Raw genomic sequence first — 14917 nt, forward strand, 5'->3', positions numbered from 1 at the left:
GTGCCTTTAATCACTTTAAATATATTTATCTTTAGGGTTTGGTTTTGGGTTTTTTTTTTTTTTTGGTATTGTTCTTTTGTTTCTGGATTACTGTTAGCTGTATCTGCAGAACTTCTTAAGAGTAGATTACATACATATTTGGAGTTTCCGTTGTGGCTCAGTGGTTAACCAATCCGACTAGGAACCATGAGGTTGCGGGTTCGATCCCTGGCCTCGCTCAGTGGGTTAAGGATCCGGTGTTGCCCTGAGCTCTGGTGTAGGTTGCAGACACGGCTCGGATCCCATGTTGCTGTGGATGTGGTGTAGGCCGGCGGCTACAGCTCCAATTGGACCCCTAGCCTGGGAACCTCCATATGCTGTGGATGCGGCCCTAAAAAGACAGAAAAAAAAAAGTAGATTACATACATATTTGAGTTGCATTATGTGTTTATTGTGTGAGTGTCTGCAGACACACATGCGTGCTCATTGTGAGAGCAGCCCCTCCCAGTCCCGAGGAAATCCCTGGCACCCTGATTTGTGAAGATAACCTCTATTTTTTTCTGCATTTACTTCTGCTAAAGGCACCAGGGTTCCACACATTGGGAAGCAACTTTTAATGTTAACTTTTAATTCCTGTTCCACGTGTATGTTATAAATTCAGATAGTATAGGAGCATGTGTCACAAGCATAGGCTTTTATTTCTCATGGTATACCTTTTTTGTTTGCTTTCCACCTAGAGATCAGGAGAGAGTCATGTTTCCTCAAAGGGTCCCTCGTCCATTGGGCAGAGGCATTCTTTCTCTCTAGTCCTCGATTCTCAGGTGCCCTTTGCTCATAGTTCTTTCTCGATGAGGACCTCTCAGCTCCAGTTATCTGCCTCATACAAGTACAAGGTCATGATTCCTTTCCCTGCAAGAGCCTTAAAAACCTAACCCAAAGCTGTCAAGGCCTATGGCTAGTTCATATAGCTTTTAAGTCACCACAATAGCAGCTAATTCACTAATCATTTTGATTTTGAGTTCCTTTTACACTTCCGTCAGCTGAGAATTTTTCTTTCCAGATTCATCATGATTATTCAAATGGTTCTATTTTATTCAGCATTTGTATGTCCTTAGAGCAGGGTTTGTTGTTAGGTTTGTTTGTCATACTGATGGAGCTAGCATATACATTATTTTTTATAGTTTAGGAAGCCATTATTCTCATATATTTTAGACAACGTCGATTCCATGCAACATTCAGAAAGTGTGTTTGATAGGCTTTTCTATTTTCTTTAATAATTGCTATACTCGAAAATATGTTAGCTTCACTGTTCTCACAGGAAAAGGAACCTGCTCTGACTCAGTCTCAGGCAGACAAAAATATAGATTCAGCTCAACTACAAAATGCGATTGGTAAGGTTTGGCTTTTGCGGATCTAATACTCTGCTAGAATAGGGCATTTGGACTACACTCATATTAGTTTTCTATAATGAATAAATGTCACATAGCATGTGTATCGTTGTTTGAAATAACCTGTGATTTGCTTTGTATCATATCCCAAATTTAGATAATTGGTTCTCCTTGTGTGGACCTAATTTAGTTAAAATTATGTCTGGTTGGAGTTCCCATTGTGGCTCAGTGAAAATGAACCTGACTAGCGTCCATGAGAATGCAGGTTCAATCCCTGCCTCGCTCAGTGGGTTAATGATCCGGCGTTGCTGTGAGCTGTGGTGTAGGTCGCAGATGTGGCTCAGATCTGGCATTGCTGTGGCTCTGGATTAGGCTGGCAGCTACAGCTCTGATTGGACCCCTAGCCTGGGAACCTCCATATGCCACAGGTAAGGCCCTAAAAAACAAACAAACAAACAAAAAATTATGCTTGGTGATTTCTGAGATTCTTCACTTAGTGGCCTGGCAATCTTAAATTATTGGAGGTGGCTCAGCGGTTAAGGATCTGGCATCATTACTGTGGCTTGGGTTCGATCCCTGGCCCGGGAACTTCCACACGCCATGGGCATGACCAAAATAAATTGAATTAAAATAAAATAAAATTATTGGAGTGGCATACCAAGCAGACTGGCAAGTTAGAGAAATCAAAGTGAGCAAATGCAATAGGAAACTGGGAAAAATAGGTAGAGCAGGTCACAAGCAGAAGAGAAAAGAGACCAATTATGGGTCATTGGCTTATCAAAAGATTGGGAATTATGACTGAGATGTAACTGAAATTGCCCCAAGCAATCTTTAGTCAAGTTCTAAGATGAGGATCAGAGTTGTTTCTATTGTCTGGAAAGCACAGTCTCTACTAAATGCCAGATTATGCTTTAGAAACATAAATTCTACAGGTTTGGTACAGTTCATTATTTTTTCATGAAAACCTCCTCTGGACAGGTGAGGTGAAGGTGGATCCAATGAAGATATGTTGAAAGCCTTGACCAGAGTCACAGAAATTTGAAAGGAACTGCTGTCTCCTGGTCTCCACATTACTCTAGCCTGGTAACTATAGGAGGATAGACTAAATGTGAAAAGTGGTTAGAAAAATGGGTATTTTTGCCTTAGGAGAAAAACTACTTCGACTACATTGAAGTCATTTCAATTGAAAAAACATTCCTGCTTATGATTATTACTGAATTTTATATATGTTTTTAGGTGCTAGTTCTTATGATTTGCTTTCTTTATTCAGCTTTAAGAAATGCCTGTGGCTGACTGTACACAGAGAAATAGGAACTGCACCATAAAATGAGCCGGACTTTTTCCTGTCCATTACATCTTATTTATTTCTTGGTCTCTTTCAATTTGAAAGCTGATAATGGGGACTATTATTTTGGACTCTATTTTAAGATTAGTCCATAGTGCATTGGACTTGGAACCTACTGTTATTATTGTCCCTTGAATTTTACTCTAAATTATATTGTAATAATTCAGTAGAAAGTGTATTAAAATTGTACTCAAAAAGGAGTAATCAAGCTTTAAAGAAATAGCTAATAAAATTCTACAAATTGAAAAGAAAATACGGTGAAATTGAATGCTGGACAAAAATCTATAAACCTCTAAAGTTAGTAATAAAACTATCCTTTTAGCAGGTTGTCTACTTAAATTCACCTATGAGTTTTGACTGTTCATTGTGACCTTTTTAAAATCAACTTTACCGAAGTTTAGAGTTTATTTGAATATATGATTTTAATGTTTCACTTTTTAATAATGTGTGCCTGTGTGTGTACATTACTACAGAATGCAATAACAAATGCTGTTTTCCCTTCCCCCAGAATCTAGCTGTATTACTTTTTTTTTTTTTTTTTTTTTTTTTGTCTTTTTTTGTTGTTGCTATTTCTTGGGCCGCTCCCACGGCATATGGAGGTTCCCAGGCTAGGGGTCGAATCGGAGCTGTAGCCACAGGCCTACGCCAGAGCCACAGCAACACGGGATCCGAGCCGCGTCTGCAACCTACACCACAGCTCACGGCAACGCCGGATCCTTAACCCACTGAGCAAGGGCAGGGACCGAACCCGCAACCTCATGGTTCCTAGTCGGATTCGTTAACCACTGCGCCACGACGGGAACTCCCTTTTTTTTTTTTTTTTTTTTTTTCTAGCTGTATTACTTGATAGTTAAATTTGAAAAAAATCTTAAAGCCCCTGAGGGATTTTTCAGCCTATCTCTGACTCTACATGTTTCTCCAGTTAGCAAGTAGACACAGTTATGTTGTAGAAAGAACATCCATTTTTCTAGTCAGAAAATTAGTATTCAAATCCTCTTTGTTTCAATCACAATCTTCATGACTTCAGGCCATTTATCTAATATCACTAGAACTCAGTTTCCAAATCCATGAAGTAGGAGGATTTTAACATCTGCCTGCAGAATCCTCTAATTAGTAGGCCTGGCCATTTTATAAGCAAAACATCTGTCTCCTTTGTCATGTGATTTGAGGAATTCAATGATAATTATCCCTAAATATTTCTTCCATGGATATAGCTGTAATATTTACAATTTCCGTGTTATATTTACATGAGTTATTAACAGCTTATTTTAAAATGTGCATTTTTTCTGAACCAGATAAAATTTTTGACTCCATTATTAGGTAGTAAAATTAAGTTAGTGAAATTTTTTTCTATCCCTGTAAACCTTGATATGATTCAGAATCCTGTCCCTAAACTAGCAGGTGTGGGCAACACCAAGGAGGGTGTTACAAATGCAGAAAAATGCAGGCCTCAACTTAGCCCTGCTGTATTAGAACATGCATTTTAACAAGATACCAGTGAGTCATGCGCTCATTAAAGTTAGAGAAGCACTTATCTGAATAACTTCTGGAGAGATAGGATACCTTTTGACATAGGAAAGTGGCTCAAGTCTGGGCAGGAGAGAAGAGGCTTAGCAGAGGAGAAGGCCATGCACATTCAGATGACAGCAGGAAGACAAAGACCAAGGAAAGGAGACGGAAAGAGTATTCCAGAAGGACGTACAACCTATTTCATAACCCCTAAGGAGATAGAGCCTGCATGACAAAGAGAATTGGTACTCTGAAGGAAAAAAAAAACTAAACAGAGTGAGAAGAGAGAAAATGTCAATGCTATGGGGACAATTTTCATTTTTATTTAAATCTTTATCAGTTCAAAAGATCAATTTCTTCCAGGCTAGTAAAAACCTCCTGGAGGCCCTGGAACCAAGAGCAAATTTACATGTTAGTTCAAGTTCATTCTACAAAGCATAAAATACCTGATCACTCCTGTACATAAATCTAGGGTATATTCTATTCAAAAGGGCTTGTGAAAAGGTACTTGGTTTCATATTGTCAATGACACATAAGTCTTTGTATAAATCAAAATCTTTTTGAACTTCTAATAATCATTCCACTAATTGTATAGCAGGGCCATTTCTTTCTCTCTCTCTCTCTCTCTCTCTTTTTTTTTTTTTTTGAATTTTAGTTCCCAGTGTGACTTAATTAATTGGATGAGAACAAGTGAAAAATAACCAAACTTTGGAAGTGAAATTTGGAAGGTCTACTTGAAGAAGTGCCAAGAAGTTTCTGCTCCAGTGCTGTTTTCTCAATGATTCACAGCATGGCATCACCAACATTGCTTTTGGAGAAGGCATATCATCTCCTATACTATTTGAAAATGGATGAATTAGAAGTCAGACTGTGAAGTATAATTGAGTGAATGACAAAAAGTACTATAGCTTTTTTTTTTTTTTTTTTTTTTACAGCTGCACCTGCAACATATAAACATTCCCAGGCTAGGAGTCTAATCAGCACACCACAGCCACAGCAATGAGGAATCTGAGCCACATCTGTGACCTATGCTGAAGCTTGCACCAACACCACATCGGCAACCAACTGAGCGAGGCCAGGGATCAAATCCACATCCTCACAGAGACTATGTTGGGTTCTTAATCCGCTTAAGCCACAACGGGAATTCCCATAGATTTTTTAATAATGAAAATAATGTATATCGAAACCATATGAGTTCATATATTCATATGTCTGATACCTTAGCTATATTTTTTATAGAAAACATAGATTGTCAATATATACTTTAACTTTTGTAGTAAAGGAAGAGATGTTGGGATAGCAGTACATTCATAGGCAATCTTACTCTTTGCAGAATAGTAAAACTTGTTTTCTTTTCCAGCAGATGTGTCCTGTGTCACTTACTAAGTCCAAAGAACTGAGGTAAGCGTGATGGTGGGTTCGAATTGTCTTAGAAAAAGACTTTGCGTGATTCTGGTCTAGTAGAACAGATGCGATATTCTAATACCATACATAAGTACTATAAACAAAATGTTTCTGGAGCTGTCAAGAGAGCGGGAAATTAATTCCAGCTTGGGAGAAGTCCCAAAGCTCAGCGGAGGAAGTGGCCTTGGAATGAAACCTTCAAAAACCAGGATTGTAATTGGCAGACATGTGAGACAGGGCATTCTCAGCAGAGAAAACAGTACAGTATATAGAAATAAACAAAAAAGGAGGATGGTATTTAAGGAATTGCTATGGTCCTCTTTATGTGCAGGGGAGCAGAGGGAGACAGGGCTGGAAAGGAGTGTTGATAAGATGGTTTTCAAACAACTCTACACATCAAAATCTTCTGGAGAGCTTTTGGTAATATCAAATTCTTGGGCCCCACCCTAAGCATTTTTGATTCAAGAGGTCTGGAATGAGGGAGTCCCAGAAAGTTTTCTATTGGTAAAGGTCTCCAAGGTGATCTGAGATCCAGTGTTTTGAAATCATTGAGTTAGGGACAGTTTGCCAAAGTAGACACTGAGGTAATCCAAGAAGGATTACTCTGGCCTCAATGATAAAAAAGGATTGGAGGGTGGAAAGAATACAGTCAGGACCACTAAATTGAACACCATGGTAGTAGCTCAGCTGGGAGGCAATAGCCCTTTAACTATAGGCAGCAACAATGGAAATGTACAAAAAAGCCAAGATTTATGAGATATTGCTCTGAAAAAGGATAGGATACTGTGACTGAATTGAGGTCAGAGAAGTCCAGAAAGAAGCTTAGATCAATGATGATTGTGAAATTCAAGTTCAAGGTGACTGAATGAACAGGAGTACGTTATCCAACTTACCATATAAAAATTAAGTGAAGCTCTTCTGTATGTCTTTATGAAAAGACAACACAATAACAAACTCTTCCTGATACTGTGACTCTAGGTTAATTGCCCAATTATACAGTTTCATAGTACCTGGTACCTTTACTTGTAGCATTCTTAATGTGTAATTATATATATATATATGTATATATACACTTTTTTTTCTGCTTTTGAGGGCCACACCCATGGCATATGGAGGTTCCCAGGCTAGGGGTCCAATCAGAGCTAAAGCCGCCAGCCTACGCCAGAGCCACAGCAACGTGGGATCCAAGCTGTGTCTGTGACCTACACCACAGCTCACAGCAACACCAGATCCTTAACCCACTGAGCGAGGCCAGGGATCGAACCTGCAACCTCATGGTTCCTAGTCGGATTCGTTTCTGCTGTGCCACGATGGGAACTCCTCTGTAATTTTATATCAATTTGCATGGTACTTTGATTAATATTCATGTGTCCTCTTAGACCACCAAGTCCATAGGAGCAGGGAACTACAATATGTGGCAAATCATAGGAATTTAGTACATTTTTTTGTTGATTCAATTTTTCTACATGAGTAGTTGAATAGACCAAAAAAAATGAACTTTTAAGTAACTCATTAAGATTAGTAGTATATATTACTGGGACAAAAATATTTACATAAGGAAGATTCAATGGTGACTCTACTGCTTTTTATTCCACGTATTTCATAATATATAATGGTAAAATTACTCATTTTTTCTCAAGTTAGTGGGATTTAAAAAAATTGAGTTAACCAGTCTTGATGAAAGACACTCCAGATGAGGTCAGGTATGCTTACTTGAACAAGAAAAATTCAAAACATTTTAGAAGCTCCATAGATCTGAGTGTTTGCTTAGTGTAAGAAACATATGTGCACAATAGATTTGTTTTTATAATTCAAGATCACTGCATATGATTATGTGTGAATTTTGGAATTTCTAGATTGCCTTTTTATAAAATAAAACAAAATTCATGATGAATCCATTCTTTATTAAGCCATAAGGATTTGGATCTGGACACTACTGCATCCTGCATGATATAAAAGAAAAATAACCCAGAGGAAAATTGCAAGGTAAAGCTCTATTTTTGTTGTTCGAGATCTACCCAATCTTCTTACTATTAAATAATGCACCATTGTTCTTCTCCCTCATTTTCCTCAGAGGAGATAGAAGTTAAAAGGGTTAAAAGACTTAGTGAAGATTACACATTTAGTGAATGCCATAACTAGACAATTAGTGAGATGGGACAATTAGGGATAATATTTGTCAAATGTGTCTGGTGTGTGACAACATTTTAAACGTATTTCTATTTAAATGTCACCACTCCCCTATGTGATAGGTGTTATCCCATTTTTGTAGACAAAATATTGAGTCTCAAGATAAGGCACTTTTCCTGTGTCATACAGTAAGTTGTGCAGAGTTGATCTCATTGATTCCAAACCCCATTTTTGCCCATAATCCTATATTTTCAATTAAATAGCAAAGCTAGAATTAAGTAAACCAGGTGCTGCATTATAAAGCCAATAATATTTTATAACTATGCCTACTTGGCAAATTAAGGCACCGGACCAAGTACAATGCCAAAAAGAAGCTACTTCTATTTATATTATAATTACGGTATTCTCTCTTATTCAGAAATCACTTATCCAGAAATAATTAGCTATATGAAAAAGGTCTAAAAGCTAATAAAATTAAAGTTTGTGCCATTTTTAAAATTGAAATATAGTTTATGTACAATATTATGTTAGTGTCAGATGTGTTATATAGTGATTTGACATTTACATACATTCTGAAATGATCATCACAATAAGTCTAGGGACCATCTGTCCCCATACAGAGTTATTATATATTACAGACCATATTCCTTATGCCGTATATTACATTCCTGTGACTTATTTTTTTATATGTATTAGGGCCACACGTGTGGCATATGGAAGTTCCCAGGCTACAGGGCGAATCGGAGCTGCAGCTGCTGGCCTGCGCCACAGCAACATAGCATCCAAGCAGTGTCTGTGACCTACACCAAGGGAGGCCAGGCATTGAACTGGCATCCTCACTGTTACTAGTCAGGTTCATTATAGCTGAGCCACAATGGGAACTCCATGACTTATTTATTTTATAACAGGAGGTTTGTACCTCTTAATCCCTTTCTCCTATTTTCCCCTCTCAACCTTCTCTCCTCTGGCAACCACCATTTTGTTCTCTGTATCTAAGAGTCTGTTTTCATTTGTTTTGTGTGTTTTGTTTTTTAGAATATGAATATAAATGGACCATGTGGTATTTGTCTTTCTCTGTCTGACTTATTTCACTTAGCATAATATCCTCTAGACCCATCCACATTGTCACAAATGGCAGTATTTCATTTTTAAGGCTGAGTAATATTCCATTGTCATATGTGTGTGTGTGTGTGGTGTGTGTTTCTCACATCTTCTTTATCCATTCATCTAAAACCCATGCTTCTTTACAGCATGCTGTGTCCTAATTCTGCTGATTTCTTCTACAGTGTTCCATACTCATATCTTTCTGGAAGACACAGAACAATTTCAGCAGAAACATTTTCATCCAAAGGGTGAATATGTTCCTACACTGTAAACAGAATGAGAATTATATGATTATTGGCAAGGTTGAGAAGATAATGTATCATTTGAGCAACAGGCAGCACTGACTCAGGCCAGACCTAAAACAGGCAGAAAAAGGCAGCTCTGAGTAGAGAGAGCATAGCAAGAATCATCATACAAGTAGAAAAATGTGGACTGGAATTGGCAAATGAGTTGAAAAAGGGCAGTTGTGGGTCCCAAGCATGACTTGGTCTTTGTAATTTTTATCCTGTTCTTTTTCTCCAGATGACTTTCTTTTTTTATATAACATTAAATTCACCATTTCAAAGTGTAAAATTCAATGCTATTTAGTGCATCCACAGTGCTGTGTAACCATTACCACTATCTAGTTCTAGAACTTCATCATCTTACAGAAAATTCATACCCATTAAGCATAGATTCCTTTCTTTGAAAAGTTAAGTTAAAGAATAGCAGTTCAGGCTGGGATAAAAAAATAGCCATTTTTAGCTGTAAAATAGCAAGTGCTCTGCTGAAAAAAAAAAAATCCTCAAGACCATCTCCATATTTCCCAGTCATTCAATTTCTTCCCTCTGCTGCAATATTCAGGGTGGAACTGTCGCTTGAAATCCAGCCCCTAATAGATCAAAGACAGCTATCAAAGAAACAGTTCTCTCTGGTCGGTCCATAGGCCCAGACTGACAGCTGGAATTACTAAATTCCAGGCTTCTTAAACACTCACTCCACTTAAAAAAAAAAAAAAACTATTGAAGTATAGTTGATTTACAACGTTGTGTTAATTTCTGCCATACAGCAAAGGTACTCAGTTATACATATATACTTTTTCATATTCTTTTCCAATATGTTTTATCACAGGATATTGAATATCGCTCCCTGTGCTATAAAAGTAGGACCTTGTTGTTTTATCCATTCCATATTTAACACTTGCATCTGCTAATACCAAACTCCCAGCCCACCCCTCCCCCAACCCCCTCCCCCTTGGCAACCACAAGTCTGTTCTCTATGTCTGTGCATCTGTTTCTATTTCATGGATAAGTTCATTTGTGTCATATTTTATTTTATTTACTTATTTATTTTTATTTATTTATATTTTTAGTGCCGTACCCGCAGCGTATGGAGGTTCCCAGGCTAGGGGTCAAATCAGAGCTGTAGCTGCCTGCCTACACCACAGCCACAGCAATGCGGGATCTGAACCAGGTCTGCGACCTACACCACAGCTCATGGCAACGCTGGATCCTCAGCCCAGGGAACGAGGCCAGGGATCAAACCCGCATCCTCATGGATGCTAGTCAGATTCGTTTCTGCTGAGCTGCAATGGGAACTTCTGTGTCATATTTTAGATTACACCTATAAGTGACATCTTATGATATTTGTCTTTGTCTGACTTACTTCACTTAGTATGATAATCTCTAAATCCATCCACGTTGCTGCAAATGGCATTATTTCATTCTTTTTATGACTGAATGGTAGTCCATTGTGTATATATACCGCATCTTCTTTATCCATTCATCTGTTGCTGGGCATTTAGGTTGCTTCTATGTCTTAGCTATTGTAAATAGCGCTGCTATGAACATAGGGGTGCATGTACCTTTTCGAATGATGGTTTTTCTGGATGTGTGCCGAGGAGTGGGATCGCTGGAGCACATTGCACCTTTAGTTTCTTAAGGAACCTCCATCCTGTTTTTCTTAGTGGCCACACCAATTTATATTCCCACCACCAGTAAACACTCATTCTTGTCGTGAACAAAGAGAATACCATTCAGAACATGATATAAGACTCCATGGGGATTGTGCACTTTGGTCATTAGACCTCCCTTACTACCCAGGCCCATAAAAACCCAGACAAAACTTGGTATGTGTGGGTGGAGTGGGGAGGACGCTCTCGTAGCTATTGCTTAAAAGGAGAGAACAGAAGTTTGTGATGAAATGTTAACACATTGTTTAGTGTTTCTAGACAAAATGAAATAAGGAAAGCACCTAAACTGTTGAAGAAATATTGCACAGCAGTGTACCAGAGGAACAAAAGAGAGCAACAGGATGAGGACAGCTGAGACATTATAGCTTAAGTCTTACAAAAAGTTTAATGTCATGGAAGTTACAACATAGTCGGCTGCAAGTTTTCTTCAGTGGTACAGAGCAATCCCACCTCCCATAGAAAGAGAAAAAGAAACTGATAATTGATTTTCTTCCCCAACAGGCAGGGCTCCATTCACAGGAACTGTGCAGGGTATTGTCTGCAGAAATCCAGCAGATGGTCTGGGTAGAGAGGGAGAATAAGCAAGATGATACGCGGGAATACAAATCAGTCACTGTTATTGCAGCATTGCTTGGAGTTTGATGGGAATGGCAGACGGCAAGAGGTTTTTTATTTTTTTTAGTATTCATTTGATATCTTTCTTTGGGGAACCAATTTATTTTGATATTTTACCTCAAACATCAAAATGATACACAGAAGCAAAGGCTCTCAGCAGGGTTTCTTAGCTTGTCCCCAGAATGGGGTCAGATTCAATCTCCCAGCCTCTCAGGTTACAATTCATTAGAAGGGAGAATAAGACGACTGACAATTTGAGACAAATGGACCAGACATCTAAAAAGAATGAATATTCAACCATTCTGCATACACTTCTTGGAAATTTTCAGTAGGCAGAAGAGAGTAATTTTGACTTTAACATGGCTTCAATAATTTTCTTAGTGGACGACATTGTCTTAAATAGTCCCCTTTTAGAATACCAGCAAAGAGTGCATTTATATCTTCCCAGAAAGAATATGATAGAGGAATGGAGGCCATTCTCCACCTAAGAAAATGGGTGGGCTGTGACACTGCACCGTATGCTGGTTGCTTAGAATTTGTAATACACTTTTTAAAAAGACAATTTACAGAGTAAGTTCACAGGTCAACTTCCAAGCCCAGAATGTAATGCAAAAGTAAATCTGAGGTCCTGGTTTTGGGTCATGAAATAAAGGAATGAGAAAAGAGATGGAAAATAAGAGATTTTTCACCCTCTTTTCAGGGTGAATGATCAGTTCAAGGTAAAATTTGAAAACAAGCAAGATTGGTCTTTGGTTTGGGACACATACCAGTGTCCTCAGAGCCACATAAACTCTATGTCCTCAGACTGCCCTAAATAGTCCCCCTGCCCACTGCTGTGGGATTCCAAGCAGGCCTGACCCGCTTCTAAAAATGCTGCAGGATCCAATATTATCTATTTTATTCACCTCTAATAAAATTGCTTTCCTTTCAGGTAATTCATTTTCTACCCCAAGAAGAAAACAATCTGCTTTAAGTCCCTTTTATTGCACAGATGATCAATAATCCTTTTGTTGTTGTTGGCATCGATGCTTAAATTACTTGAAGAGAATTCGTGTTAACCCAAAGATATCACTAATTAACAGACTTATTTGTGTTACTAACATGAGGTAAAAATATTCCAACAGTGTAAGCCACATTTTTTTTTTCCTGAGCCAGAGACCACCAAACAAGTTAATTATTCCTGAATGATTCTCTCAGGAGACATTTTCTGTAAGTTATTTCTGATGTTTAGTTTCTTCCTCTTTTGTTCCTTTCATATAAAAAAAAAAAAATAGGAGCGTCCCATCGAGGCACAGCGGAAATGGACCATGAGGTTGTGGGTTCCATCCCTGGCCTTGCTCAGTGGGTTAAGGATCCGGCGTTGTGGTGACTGTGGTGTAGGTCACAGATGTGGCTCAGATCTGGCGTTGCTGTGGCTCTGGCATAGGCCGGCGGCTACAGCTCTGATTTGAGCCCTAGCCTGGCAACCTCCATGTGCTGCAGGTGTGGCCCTAGAAAGACAAAAGACAAAAGACCAAAAAAAAAAAAAAAAAAAAAGAAAGAAAAAGAAAATAAAATCCTTTCACAGTGACAGAGCGACTCCTGAGGCAGCCATCAGTGATAACACTGGAACCTGGGACTTATGCAGAGATGAAACAGGGACATGAACGGCAATCCGGATTTGTGAAGTAGGTGTTTTAAAGTGGAGAAACTGACTGTAGCCCCTCTCATGATCAAATGCACTAGTTTTCAAAAATGATCTTAACAATGATAAGAGCTAGACATTCATTCTTGCCTGTCTAAATCCCAATGAAGCATCAGCCTTATAAAATCAGAACACGCAGCATTTGACAATAATAAACTGTAGGATGACAGACTAATTTAATATAGTTCTTGTGTGAAACAGAGTTGTATTTCCTCCAGAGGGGTGATTTGTGCTGGGATGTGCTGGGAAAGTCATAAATTTGCAACATAAACATTAGCACCTAAAAACTTAATTGCAAGGCTAACACAATTCAAAAAGGATGAATAGGAGTTCCCATTGTGTCTCAGTGTGTTAAGAACCCAATATAGTGTCTGTGAGGATGTGGGTTCAGTCCCTGGCCTGGCTCAATGGATTAAGGATCTGACATTGCTGCAAACCGTGGTGTAGGTCAAAGATGCAGCTCGGATCCTACATTGCTGAGGCCATGGTGTAGACCTGCAGCTGCAGTTCTGATTCGACCCCTAGCCCAGGAACTTCCATATGCCACAGGTGCAGCCCTAAAAAGAAAAAAAAAAGAATAATCAATAATAATTTCTAGAAAAATATGATTAAAGTCCATTTACTTAGTGTCCTAACCCTTGGTGAATCTTTAAAACTTTAGTATCAAATAGAAAGTATAGATGAAGAATAACATTAAGCAAGTAAGTATAAATTTACCTATTTGAGAAGCATCAACCAGGAAATAGGCTGGAGAAGTAGATGACCTCTCACCGGTAAGCCATAATGAAAATATTCTCTCCAAGGACCAATGGATTTATTCACTGTGAACTCATTTGTTCCTTAAGCATGGATGGTTTGGGGAGCGTCTCATGCTGCATGGCTTTCCTCTGAGGACAATCCTGCCTGTTGGGTAGTAGATATTTCCCATCCCTTCTCCAGGATGCACTTCCAGAGATTCTAAGCCTATGAAAATAATCTTGCTAATAATGGACAAAATATATTGTGTATTAACTCTGTGCTGGGTTTGGTGGCAATTCTTTTGTGCACATTATTGCATTGAATTCTCATAACCCCCTGAGATAAATGTTTTAACATCTTCATTTTACAGACAAGAAAAATAAGACAGTGAGGATGTGTCAATCCTGAGGTCACACAGCTGGTAAGTGGTAGAACAGAGACTGGGACCCAGATCTGCCAGAGGAAATCCGTGTTCTAAATCTGTGGCCTTAAAAGTGGGTACCCACACCCCAGATGGTGTGCAAGAAGATTCACTAGGATGCTAGACGTTAATAATAAATTGTACATTTAAGTAAAAACGAAAAGCACAAGTTTACCAGAATTTAGTATTATAGGTTGACATAGGAACCCTTACTAGATCCGCATGTCAGGTGGTCAAATAAAATGTGGTACATGACTTATTTCAGGGAACTGTGGGCATCTGACTATGTGGAGAAGGCAGTAGTACCTGTCACTTTGGGCATGTTGCCACATCTTACAACACGTGTGCTCATTTTAGTGCATTTATGGATGACATTATGCACTTTGAATTTTTTTTATTAAAGTACAGTTGATTTACAATGTTTCTTCAATTTCTGTTGCACAGCAAAGTGACCCAATCATACACAGTTCCTTGTTCTGTACAGTAGGAACCCATTGCCCATCCATTCCAAGTGTAACAGTTTGTATCCACCACCTCCAAACTCCCCATCCATCCCACTCCCTCCATCCTACTCCAGCAACCACAAGTCTGCTCTCCATGGCCATGATCTGTGTCTCTATTTTGTAGATAGGATCATTTTTGATTAATT

The 14917-nt window shown here is 38.6% G+C and overlaps 1 long non-coding RNA gene across 1 annotated transcript; it reads left to right on the top strand.

The window, feature by feature from the left end:
• On the top strand, positions 5337 to 14713 carry LOC110257775. The gene is made up of 3 exons (XR_002340749.1): positions 5337 to 5622; positions 7482 to 7611; positions 14218 to 14713. It is a non-coding gene; the product is annotated as an uncharacterized LOC110257775 (long non-coding RNA).

This window comes from Sus scrofa, chromosome X (genome assembly GCF_000003025.6).
Source record: "Sus scrofa isolate TJ Tabasco breed Duroc chromosome X, Sscrofa11.1, whole genome shotgun sequence".
Classification (NCBI taxonomy): domain Eukaryota; kingdom Metazoa; phylum Chordata; class Mammalia; order Artiodactyla; family Suidae; genus Sus; species Sus scrofa.